Consider the following 12,339-nt stretch of genomic DNA (forward strand, 5'->3'; position numbering starts at 1 on the left):
CTGGCTGTACCTAGTGGAACTCAGGTTTGGTGCAACATAGGCCAACGCTATTTTGGCCATCCGTCACATCTTGATGAGCACTTTGGAGAGCAGTACCCAAGATAGAGCTGATGCTGAACCCTGGCTGTACCTAGTGGAACTCAGGTTTGGTGCAACATAGGCCCACGCTATTTTGGTCATCCGTCACATCTTGATGAGCACTTGGGAGAGCAGTACCCAAGATAGAGCTGATGCTGAACCCTTGCTGTACCTAGTGGAACTTAGGTTTGGTGCAACATACACACTTTGTTTTGGTTAACCGAATTGTCCTCGTGTGCCTATGTTGCGGAGTTCGACTAGGTGGGTCGATGAACTTTTTTCTAACTGCCTTTAAAAAAAGGACGTTCTCAGTTTGACCCGTATGTATGTACGTATGTATGTGTGTATGTTTGTTCGTGATTATCTCGCGTTTGGCTGAACCGATTTTGATGCGGTTTTCAGAAAAATGTTTGTTACATTCTGGAGAAGGTTTTAGTGTACAGTACAGTACATGGATGGTTTGAAAAACCAATTGGACCCGGTAGGTGGCCATGCTATCGGTATACCTACCAACAAATTTATGTTGCTGAAATCGATTTAGATAAAATAGTGGGAGTGGGAGTGGGAGTCGGACTCGGACTGGGACTGGGAATGGGAGTGGAAGTGGGAGCAATATACATACAAATCGTTTAGCACCAAAACGTCATAATAAGTTGTGTCGCGATTATCATCGAGTTAGAGGCCATCACCAACATTAGTAGACTAAATGGAGAGCCTAACAAACTAGTATTTTAGCCCAAAACCTAAAATAAATGAAGTATCTACCTATCACTAAAAAGTAAAAAATAAAATAAAATAAATAAAAAAATAATTAAAAAATTAAAAATAAACAAAAATAAAACCAAAATAAAATAACTTAATATAATATCTTTTTAAAAAAAAGGGAACCGCCTTCAAAAAACCAACCCACTGAAAAGTACAAAATTATTTTTATATGGCACCCCTTTACGTGTCCAGTCCCTATCCCACGGCGTAAAGCAATTTTTTGCCAAAAAGTAATTAATACCTAATAACAAGAAAATTAATAATCATCCGGGTAATTACTTAGTTTTTGAAGGCGGTGCCAAACCAACAAAAACAGTCTTTACTACCAATCAGAAAAACAATACGAGTACGTAGTACCTACAAGAACTAAATTAATGAGTAAACTATAAGTATGTCTTTATAATGCAAGTAAGTACAGCGTTCTTCGTTGTCTAAAATATCGGTTCTCAAAAATGTTGGTTTGGCACCGACTTCAAAAACTAAGTAATTACCCGGATGATTATTAATTTTCTTATTATTAGGTATTAATTACTTTTTGGCAAAAAATTGCTTTACGCCGTGGGATAGGGACTGGACACGTAAAGGGGTGCCATATAAAAATTATTTTGTACTTTTCAGTGGGTTGGTTTTTTGAAGGCGGTTCCCTTTTTTTTAAAAAGATATTATATTAAGTTATTTTATTTTGGTTTTATTTTTGTTTTTAGTTATTAGATCTATTTCCAATATGGTACTGATATGATACTAAACTCTCAGTGTTAAAAGTGGCGTATTTGAAGAAATGTCACTTTTGCCACTGACGTATCGGTATCGTATCGCTGTGATTTCTTAGAAACATTGTTCGAATCGGGTCGTTAGTAACAGTTAAAATGTATTTGGGCTCAAGTTAACGATAACGCATTACGAATTAATACTAACTAAATGAATATTTATGAACAAAGGCAAGAAGTATGTACATATATCTAAACTGCCTTTGAACATTCGCTCAAATCTTGATGAGATAATTTATATTATAATAACATTTCAAATTAATTCCTTGGTTGCGCTTGCTTGCTGTTAGGACTTTGGAATTGTGAAATTGAAATTTGAATGCAAAGCCCTCATTCTTATTCAATACTTAATCGTTAAGTATACCTAAATTATGTTTTGTAAAATATCGATCGTTCACTAGCTGTTTCGCCATTTGTCGCCGTATGGTGTGCCAAAGCAAACATTAATTTAATCAAATTATTATAATAACTTACATTTCTGAATACACCCTCGGGCGGTGGGTGGCCACGGGATATGCCCAGACAGAGATACGGAGATTAGATGATATTGTTTTAATTAAACTGTTTTGATTAGCTTGTTTTAGCGGCTTTTTAAGTACCTAATATTCTGATGACATATTTAATAACTCAAACATGCTTTAGATATGGCCTACAATAAATATTTCGGACAAAATACGTTACGTTACATATATAATTTAATAAATGTATTTATCTACGCAAGATTTCGTTTTTTTAGCATTAAAAAGAAGGTAAACAATCTTCACGTGTCTTTTTATTAAAAAATATTGAAGGATGCTTATAACAATTAGTTTATACTAGGTCCTTATGAAAGCAAAAGAATGTAAAAGATCGTATATGATTTATAATTCTAACATATTTGCTGTACCTTATTTTTCAATTGTGATTTTTAATAAAAATACATCTTGATCGCTTACCTTTATTCTAATGCTAAAAAAACGTACTAGGTATAATAATTACGTACATATGAATATAAGGACACGAATTCATATTTGCGAATATTTAGCATGTTAACTTAGTTGTTCATTCAAATATTTAAAGTATCTAATTATTGTAACAATCAATTTAATAGTTTTGAATAACCATCGTGACATAGTTAATAAAAATCTACAGATAACCCACTCGACATATTTACTCGAGCCGCCTTTGATAAATTAAAACATGAAACGTCGACAAGCTTTTTTCTTTCTCGGTTGTTTGATGATGAACGGGGAGGTTCTGCTTATTTTATCATTTTTTATCTTATCCTTAGGAACACAATGGCAAAAAGAAGTGTAGCATTGTTTGTTAATTCAAGTCGTTTTTTAGGGTTCAACCCAAACCCTCCGATAAGTCACAGGTCACCCAAAGAACAAAAAAAGCGGCCAAGTGCGAGTCGGACTCGCCCATGAAAGGTTCCGTATTTAGGGGATTTATGACGTATTAAAAAAAAACTACTTACTAGATCTCGTTCAAACCAATTTTCGGTGGAAGTTTGCATGGTAATGTACATCATTTTTTTTTTAGTTTTATCATTCTCTTATTTTAGAAGTTACAGGGGGGGGGGGGGGCACATTTTACCACTTTGGAAGTGTCTCTCGTGCAAACTATTCAGTTTAGAAAAAAAATATATTAGAAACCTCAATATCATTTTTGAAGGAAGTTTGCATGGTAATGTACATCATTATTTTTTTTAGTTTTATTATTCTCTTATTTTAGAAGTTACAGGGGGGAGGACACATTTTACCACTTTGGAAGTGTCTCTCGTGCAAACTATTCAGTTTAGAAAAAAATTATATTAGAAACCTCAATATCATTTTTGAAGACCTAGTCATAGATACCCCACACGTATGGGTTTGATCAAAAAAATTTTTTTGAGTTTCAGTTCTAAGTATGGGGAACCCCCAAAATTTATTGTTTTTTTTTCTATTTTTGTGTGAAAATCTTGATGCGGTTCACAGAATACATCTACTTACCAAGTTTCAACAGTATAGTTCTTTTAGTTTCGGAAAAAAGTGGCTGTGACATACGGACGGACAGACAGACGGACAGACGGACGGACAGACAGACAGACAGACAGACATGACGAATCCATAAGGGTTCCGTTTTTTGCCATTTGGCTACGGAACCCTAAAAATAAACAAAAACATGGAGGCCCTCCAACATTGATGTGCAGACACATGCATGTATTGTATGGTAATTATACAAAACACACGGGCAAAGTCATAAAGGCCAAAGTCAGTCAAAAGATAGATGTTTTGTGTCATTTCGGCATCAACACAACTAACATGCACAGTTTAAAGTCGTAGTAACTAAATATGCAGTACAAGTCGCTTGTTACGTTGTAGAAATAGTTTACTTGTATGTTGTCTTCGGGAAGGAGTTGTTGAGTGCCTTAAGGAAGTTACGTGAGCAACATACGGAATGATGGCAATTACTATAGTGTTGTGGATTGTTAACGATATGCCATTTTAGCAGGGTCATTAACATGTTAGTCACAGTACTTATTAGTAGATGTTGGTGCATTTGAACTTTAGGAAGTTTAGGGTTCTTCGTCTCGAACAATACAAGACCCGCCGTGTTAGCCGAGTGGCATAAAACTCCAACTTTCAATCCGAATATTATGGGTTCAAATCTTAGCTCATATTAATTAATTTTCGGAAACCGGGAACTTAATTATATGCGAAATATCACTTTATTTACTAAGTACTAGTTTTCCGTTGAAGGTAAAATCGTGCAGCGTGAAAGAAATTGCAAAGTGTACTTATGTGAAGTGTCCAAGCGCACTAGTGTCAATAGGGACTATAGACCAACGACAGTAGAAATAATAATAATAACACGTTGATAAAGTAGCGACAAGTAAGCAATGATTACAAGATCAAGATATGTTATAGGCGTTCCAAAATTGAAGCGCTTACCTTGTGACAAATTGGACAAGTTGCCTTTAGTCGCGGCTGGACAAGCGAGAAATGCGCACGTGCTAACGAGCTCCCGCACACCGAAATAGAAAGAGACGAGCTTATGTTTAACAACGAGTGTGACAAAGATGGATGGAATGAGAAAATTAATCAAAAAATAACAGATTTCTTCGTAGGCTCAGAAATAAATATGGAAGTATTTTTTTGTGCTCCTCAAGTATGAGTATAACCTATCTATGGTTATATAATATCATTGCAAGTAAGATAAATAAGTTGCCCTTATGGGATACTTGCATGATAATGATCATTGCTTCATTATGATTTAATTAACATTAAACTGATGTGTCCAAAGATACCATTTTTACGAAGGGAGTGAATGACGTCGTATTTAACGAGAACTTTAACTGTGCATGTTTAATTTACTAACAGAACTTTATTTGTTCACATTGTAACTTTAGGGTTATCACCGAGGTCATTGCCATGGCTTGTGATAATTACTCGTTTACAGTACATGGGCGGTTGGATATGACAGTTATGGTTGTACAAGTCGAATAAAATAATCGGTGCAAATGGGTATGTCGATGAAGTCCCCCGCGTAGAACTCAAACTACTACTTCCCATATCGCCATCTCAACTTCTTGTATTGATGCTTCATTACCCTTTATATAGAACATAATCTATATTTTAAGGCACACATTTAGGTACCACCCTATAAAATCATAATTATTCATAATATTCCTATTGGATGTATGAAGAATATTTAGGACTATGAACTTGAATCCTAACCTAATCTAAGGACTATGAACCCAGTTCCAACTTTTGTTTTATAATTTGTAATATGCAACATAATACGGTTTTTTTACTTAAGTAAAATATTAGGTACCTACCTACTAGAAAGAAACCTATAAAGTCGGTCAGTAGGTTTCGTTATACATATTTTTTTACAATAACGGGTACAAAACACAACACAACGACGAGTGATCAAATGTGATCAAGTTATCACGAGAAACCAGACAATATCTTTACATTAATTTTGTGACCACCGGCGACTTTAAAGAGTAAATTAATATTATTAACTAAAAAAAAAATTTACGTCATTTTAATAGCGAGATTATTATCAAAAGAAATTTAGTGGCAATAAATCTTTAGTTTAACTCGTATTACGAGATAACCTGAGATGATCACCGAACAAGTTATGTATCCATTCATCTACCAATTTCTAGCAAATTAATTTTGCTGACTTTCTATGGAATTAACCGCTGTTCTAGACCAACGACTTCTGGCGTATGGTCCAGTTATTCAATACACGGATTAATATTGTATTGTATAAAAAATATACTGTTGTTTTATTCCCTGTGTCGTCCATTCATTTTCAAATTCATTCAGAAATCAAATGAATTAGTTGCTTTTTTACGTAATATTCTGGCAAACATTTTACACCTTATACTTTTATCGTACAATAATTCATCAGTAGCTACTATTATTACACCTGCATAAAATGCAATTAGAAATCGTCGTTATTTACATCCGATAAAGTTGCTCGAAATATTGAATTGACAACCAGAATACTTACACTATACATAGATAGAGGTAGGTCAAAGATATATGAACACGCATTTTAGCGTTGTAGGTACTATTACAACGCTCGACTATTCGAGTCGTGTTTATTGAGCAACTGTCGAGATCGTATCTAAATATATCTGATGGCAACTAGAGAAATGTTATTAATTGAATGTCTATATTTTTAATTGCTCTATAGCGGATATATGTATGACGAAACTCAATCAATCCCAGTCAGATCTCATTTGTTTATGCCAATTTGTTATCATTCGTGCTGACAATAATTCCTTACTAATGAATCGAGCCCGCAAACTCGATTAAGTATAGTAGTATAATTAACATTGATTCAGTAGATGCCGACGTGCGCCTAAAGTCAACCGCAAAAGTGGATGGCAAGGAATTATGGCTCCACTCTCACTTTTTATGTTAACTGGCGTTTACATTTGTAAAGATCCGCGCTACAGATTCCTTTGGACTTTATAGTAACTGGTCGGATCTTTGTTGGCAGGTGAAATGAAGGCATGATATACCTAACTGTTTCTCGGATAAGGCGGTCCAGCAGCTCGGTGGGTCGTTGATATTATTAGAAAAATCTATAAGGGTTCCTAGTGTTGACTACGGAACCCTAAAAAGTGGTCTCTTATACCAGCGGAGCTTTGTAATATAAAAGCTTAATTTCTGTTCGAGACTCTAATTACCTAAAAATAGCACTGAAGAAAATTGTGGCCCTTTGTTTCAATTATCTTCGGGAATAGAAAAGACAATTTAGAACCTAATTTGTATGCAAATCCATCGTTCCATTTGACGCTCACATTTAGGTTTAGTATCAGAATGTATATTAGCATGATTTTCATTCAGAACATACTTACCCATTTAATTTCGAGCCAGAAAATATCAGTAAATAATCTTTAACTCAGGCTTTCTAAATCAGGTATTGCGCAAACACTAAAGGGGCCCACTGATTATCAGTCCGCGGGACGATATCGGCCTGTCAGTTGTTCGGAACTGTCAACTTTTTAATCTAACTGACAGGCCGATATCGTCCGGCGGACTGTTAATCAGTGGGCCCCTATAAGAATTGCTTTTAATCTCATAAGTAAAAGTAAGGCTGAGGCGCCATAATGTTCGAAATCATAGACGAAGCTATGCTAGGTTCCTAAGTCTTTCATATTTTAGTACGGAACCGTATCAATGCACATACAAGCTGCGATCCCCACCCACGTGATTTGCACAAAAAATAAACAGGCGTTGAATCAATTCGTGTAGAACACGGTGAATGGAAAGCAGACACCTAACGATTTGCGCTCGCGCACCCGGAGGACCGCTTTTTGCAATTGATAGATTAATTGATATATTAAAGAAATACATCCCCTTAATAACCATTAAGGGGATGTATTTCTTTAATATATTAATGACAAATTTTACATTTAAATTAATATGTTTTTTGATAAATAGATAGATTAGGGTTAGGTAAGATACCTTAGGTAAGTTTAGGTAAATTTATTCAATTTCTTTTTTTGCCTGCAGCTAGCTTCAATTTCGGCATTTAGAAGTAGGTACGAATGGAGAAGGCAGACAGACCGAAATAAAAATCCTATATTTTAGCTAATATATCATTTTAGCTGCCTAGTTAAAAATACTTGCCGGTTCCTATGTGAAACTAGATAGAATAAGTGCTCAGGTCGACTTACTGTCAGTATTCACAAAAATTGCCATTTTAGATAGGTAGTTTTAAAATTACGGTAACAATTGATAAATTGATAGTTTGACTCAACGGGACTAAATCACGTGCTACGTGCACTGGCATATTACGGGTACTATACAATGTGCACAAATCGTAAACATTTTAATCAGTAATATGGTAATTAATTTGTTCCCTCGAGCGGGATTTGATCCTGCCGAATTAAGTTACTCGCCCAACAGAGCTAACGAGGAGTCTCCGAACCACGGATTAAATGAACATTTCGCAACAATTAAGGCTCAGGGGTATTTGCAGACTAAAAGTTCATAGGCCGGAAAGGCTGCGTTCCAACCAGAGATAGGTCTGGGGAAAATGAATATATTGTCAACAAATACCTAAAATAAGTAAGGAGATGGGTGAGACGAGTAATTCCCCTTAAGCGATGCGAATGTATGAAATTAATGTCCCATTTCATTCGCCATATCATCTTGTACTTATAAACAACCCATTCATTTGTCTCTATCGATTAGCATCGACTTTTATTCTTATTTACATTACATATATACATCTATCAGTGTGTAGACGCGATATGAGGTTTTTGCCGTAAGTATTTTGGTCCGCAGTGCCAATCACAGTTAATATCTCTAACTTCCAGATTAAGAAATTAAGTTAATATTACCCCTTTGACGTAGTGAAAAGGTTTCTGTTTTACAGAACTACGGTGTATACCTACATAAATTTAGATTTTAATGTTTTTGCAATAATTTTATGTACGTTTAAAAAATTACTTACAAAGTGAAAAATGCAGTCACAGAGATTGAACATATTTTTGATTAACCTAAACATTGACTTATAAACTTTTAGAATTGTATTATTTTGGACACGTTTTATTATTTCACGATAATACTGTAAAATTTTATGATGTAATTGCCTATTTTGTAAAAAGAACATTATTTTTTAATAAATAAATTAACCTAAACAAACCTAAAGGTTGTTCACACAGATCTGGCTGGTAAGCTCAAACATGATTAAAAGAAGAAAAGGGTGAAAACATATAAAAAAGTAACAACAGAATTTGGTACTTTACCGCCCATAAAACTGTCGCCATTGGGCAGTGTACATACTCTACATAAAACCGCAAATAAAATTGGCCTTTTAATAGCGGTTCCAAACTAATTAGAATCTTTTTAAAGACATCACATTATGTCTGGCATAAACTTATTTAACTTCTAGAAAATCACCATATATTAATGATTATTTTAATCTATTCTACGGTACGAATGTAGTTGGCAAATATTTGAAAGGAAAGGTGAAATTATTTCAACTGTAAATAACAGAAATATAATAAAAATATTGAATGAAAGAGAAAATGATTTTAGCCTCAAATATTTTTCACTTTATGTTTCACGAGGTTCACGTAGCACGAATAAATACTGCTTAATTTAGTTTTTTATCAAAAATAAAGATACAAAAGAAAGTAAGAGAGAATAAGGTTTTTAATAATAGCGAGCGATATTATGATGGCGAGCTAATCCATGAAAGAACCCTAAAAAGTATAGTGCAATGTAAAAGAAGCTTAACAAAATGGTCTTCAAGTTTTGTGTTGAACAAAAAATTTCAAAATAAATTCGCAACGCCGTTTTGTTGTGGGGCGTTGCACTCGTAATGGATAGTATATGGTGTACTATAGACAGTGACGTACTATGATAATGTCTAGGGTCCTAGTGGCTTATGAATGGAAATGATAAAGTATAATACTACGACTCATTCATTTACCCTAGATGCCACTTGCACTTAAAACTCGAAAAAATTAAGCTGTCAGTTTAGATGAATCGGTAATACGATATGGGCTAAACAGCTACGGAAGATCATATAAAACCAATCTTGCTAAAATATATAACCTACAGAAAACACTGTTGAAAACCATTGTGCCCAACAATATAAAAACAAAACATAGTGATGCTGATGGCTATTCCCACCTTTTCCAATTTTGTAACGTGCTTCCCATACAAAACCTAGTCAAGTTAGCAATGCTTAAAGAAAATTACAAGGATAATATATCCGATTTAAAAGAATACAATCGTAACAGTAGGTTAAGAGGTTTACCTAACTCACATCGATTTATATTACCACCAACAAAAAATGTCTACGGTATGAGAACCAACTATTATTTGCTTCCAAAAATATTAAACACCCTTCCGAAATATTTACAAGATTTATACCTAACCAATCCTGAATCAAATAAAGATGTAAAAAAATACCTGTTATCTTCAAGTAATTATTAATATATTTTATAAAACGTAACTTTAATGTAACATGTGTACAATTTTATAACAATTATAACATAAGTACCTATGTAGTGCATTTAGTCCGAACTCTAGCTGTAAACCAGCCATTTTTGGCTTAGCAGTTAAGAAACATGAAACTCTGCGATTCATTTAATTGTTTAGAACTTTAATAAAAAAAAAAGATTGCCTTCTATCATCTCCAGACCGTGTAATGAAAAAGTGGTTAATTCAATTTTGTACGATGGAACCATCTTGTTTCGTTTTCTCCGCTATTTCAAATTAGACAAAAAATGGTGTTGTGATTAATGATGGGGATTTCGTTGCAAGAATGAATATTGATAATATACTCGTAATTTATGTCTATGCGAATAAAACTACGCATATTTTTGTACGAGCACAGAATAAATGGTACGAGTATGTACCTCGTTACTTACATACTGAACAATTGTGTTTTGAAGAGAAAAAAAATGAAGATGTTTCTCTTATTTAAGTACGTGCACTACAAATTTGTGTTACTACCAAAATGATGTGGAGTACCTAAGTACCTATTCATATTTTAAATGTAGAACGTTAACTCATGCTTAACGATACATACAGCAAGGTATAATAATACTTGAGAAACTACTTGAATGTTTCGACTGTAGGCAACTCATAGTGATATTAAATTAGGTACAGTCAGCTGCAGAGAAAAGGCACCCCCTCTGCATAGAAATTTGTATCCAAAGGTGATAAGCTAATCGTATTGCTGACTGTATACACAGAATAAACTTTATTAAAAGTTGTGTTACAAATACAAATATTAAATGAAAAGGTTTTATGTAAGATCCATTGAGTCACGAGACCACCGACTTTAATAAAGCCGTGTTTTAATTGCGTCTGAATAATCCGTAATTACAATACAAAGAGACCTTCTTAGGGCTTGACGCTGTTGTACAGAACAGGGGAGCTAAGGAACAGTACATAAATATAAAACTCTTTAAGGTTTCAAAAATTATGTAAGGTATATTCGGGTAATTTCTCATGTCGAATAATTCTGAAATTAGATGAAAGTCGCCCAAAGTTACGTCATAATATGAGTCCCTTTTCCGAATTGGTAAGCGTTGTACTAGACTAATTTAGTTGGCAGGTATATTAGCGATTTTTAGAATGACCCCGTTTTCAAAGTTACTCCAATGCACCTTAGTAGGTATGTTGAGGTAAAAATATAGGTACAAACAAAGACTAAGCTTACTTACAGCTTGATATTTAAAACAGTGCTGTTATTTCAATTCAGAATAGGGTGTGTCGCGATTAAGATAAAATAACTTTTTTGTTTTAATACTATTTTTGGTCTTAGAAGCGCTGGTGGCCTAGCGGTAAGAGCGTGTGACTTGCAATCTCCGAGGTCGCGGGTTCGAAAGTTCGAACCTCGGCTTGTACCAATGAGTTTTTCGGAACTTATGTACGAAATATCATTTAATATTTACCAGTCGCTTTTCGGTGAAGGAAAACATCGTGAGGAAACCGGACTACTCCCAATACGGGCCTAGTTTACCCTCTAGGTTGGAAGGTCAGATGGCAGTCGCTTTCGTAAAAACTAGTGCCTACGCCAATTACTAGGATTAGTTGCCAAGCGGACCCCAGGCTCCCATGAGCCGTGGCAAAAATGCCGAGACAACGCGAGGAAGATGACTATTTTTGGTCTTAAAAAAAACTTTAAATATCAGGGGACATCTTACACAGATCAACCTAGCCCCAAACTAAGCAAAGCTTGTACTATGGGTGCTAGGCGACGATATACATACTTATATATATATATATATATATATATATAGAAAACACCCGTGACTCAGGAATAAATATCTGTGTTCATCACACAAATAAATGCCCTTACCGGGATTCGAACCCAGGACCATCGGCTTCACAGGCAGGTTCACTACCCCCTAGGCCAGACCGATCGTCAAAACTTTGGCTTCAGGTCATGAATTGTGTAATTTTTCATTGTTGACAAAGTCGACTCCACGGTTTCCATGACTTCCCGCCCCGACGCCTATCGGGTATCTGCACATTGGGGAGTTGTTTTAAAACACCGACCCTGTTCGGAAATTGTTTTTTTATTTTATTTTTAGAAATACTAGCCACCGTTTTACGTGTAACATAAGTTGAGTTAGTTTTTTCACGTAGAAGAGCAAAGCGGGTACCTATTGATTTAGAATTTGCATTAATTATTTCACCTCTATAATCCTACTTCCTTATGCTTAAAAAACTCTTGTCCACCTTTGTAAACGTTTTTTTCTGATTAATAT

The 12,339-nt window shown here is 34.7% G+C and overlaps 2 protein-coding genes across 2 annotated transcripts in view; one reads left to right on the top strand and one right to left on the bottom strand.

The window, feature by feature from the left end:
- Positions 1-4,918, bottom strand: part of LOC134647513 (uncharacterized) — a 206,595-nt gene extending 201,677 nt beyond the window's left edge. Inside the window, exon 1 of the mRNA XM_063501871.1 lies at positions 4,907-4,918. The gene's annotated coding sequence lies outside the window, so the exon portion shown is untranslated. The remainder of the gene's footprint in view (positions 1-4,906) is intronic.
- Positions 1-12,339, top strand: part of LOC134647652 (rho GTPase-activating protein 7) — a 357,578-nt gene that overhangs the window by 13,560 nt on the left and 331,679 nt on the right. The window lies entirely within an intron of this gene.

Source organism: Cydia amplana, chromosome 1, assembly GCF_948474715.1.
Source record: "Cydia amplana chromosome 1, ilCydAmpl1.1, whole genome shotgun sequence".
Classification (NCBI taxonomy): Eukaryota; Metazoa; Arthropoda; class Insecta; order Lepidoptera; family Tortricidae; genus Cydia; species Cydia amplana.